Below are 1,279 nucleotides of genomic sequence, written 5' to 3'. Positions count from 1 at the left end.
TGGATGGATGGATGTTGTATGATGAATGTTGGATGGATGGACGATGGGTGGGTGTTGGATTCATGTTGAATGGATGTTGGATAGTGGATGTTGGATGTATGTATGTTTGCATGATGTATGCATCATGGATCGATGATGGATGCTAGATGGATGGTGGATGGTGGATGTTGGATGTCGTATGGATGCATGATGGATGGATGGATGTTGTATGGATGGATTATGGGTGGGTGTTGAATTGATGTTGAATGGATGATGGATGGTGGATGTTGGATGATGGATGTCACTTCTTCACTCACTGTGCACGCTGCTTCACTCACTGTGCACGCTGCTTCACTCACTGTGCACGCTGCTTCACTCACTGTGCACGCTGCTTCACTCACTGTGCACGCTGCTTCACTCACTGTGCACGAGCAGGTTGAATCCACAGGAAAACATCACGTCTGTTGGCGAGGAGACCTGAAGGTTTTCTGTCCGTTCTTCCTGCGTTCCTCTGAACGGAGGTTGAACCTCCATCTGTTCTTGGACGAGGAGTTTTCTTGTTTTTCTTGTTGTTTTCTTGTAGAAACGGTGCAGAAGATCCAGAACCACAAGATGATGCCTTGTCTTCTTCCCAGACACTGCTGTCTGTATTTTTGCAGTCAGAGATCACAGAAACATCTTTTGTTTTGGGTTTTCTGCTCGTTGAACACGTCCTCGTCTGAACAGAACCACAGCAGAGCTGCAGGCCGAACGGACCACCAGGATGATACCAAACAAACAGAACCAGACCACCGGGCTGGGGCCGGCGCCAGGTGGAAGAACACAGGTCCAGCTTTGTTAGCTGACCTAAAGTTCTTCAGAAGCTCATTCATGCCAAACTAAATGTTTACTTTCCTTCTTTAAAGATAAAAATGCATTTAAAAATGTTCTACAGCCTAAAAATTACACAAAGTGAAAAAGAAAAACTTCAGGAACGATTAAAGGAGAAAGGTTCAAAATAACTCTTTAAACTTCCACGTCCTCTCTTCCATCTGTTCAACTCAAAACTCACCCGTTGATGATTTTCATGTGAATTTAAAATATTAAAACAAAAAGGAGTAAAATAACAGATCTGGATTTTTAGACGTGTGGAGGGTGGTACAGTGGTGCAGTGGTTCAGTTGGTGGAGCTGTTGCCTCTCGGTGAACAAGTTTAAATTAAAAAATGACAGAAGTAGGACAGATGTGAGTGAGGACAGCTGTCTTGATTGTCAAATGAAGGACAGGTGTGAGTGAGGACAGCTGTGCTGATTGACAGATGG

This window comes from Nematolebias whitei, chromosome 7 (assembly GCF_014905685.2).
Source record: "Nematolebias whitei isolate Nwh7 chromosome 7, NemWhi1, whole genome shotgun sequence".
NCBI classification, from domain to species: Eukaryota; Metazoa; Chordata; class Actinopteri; order Cyprinodontiformes; family Rivulidae; genus Nematolebias; species Nematolebias whitei.
This window is presented reverse-complemented; position numbering follows the sequence as displayed.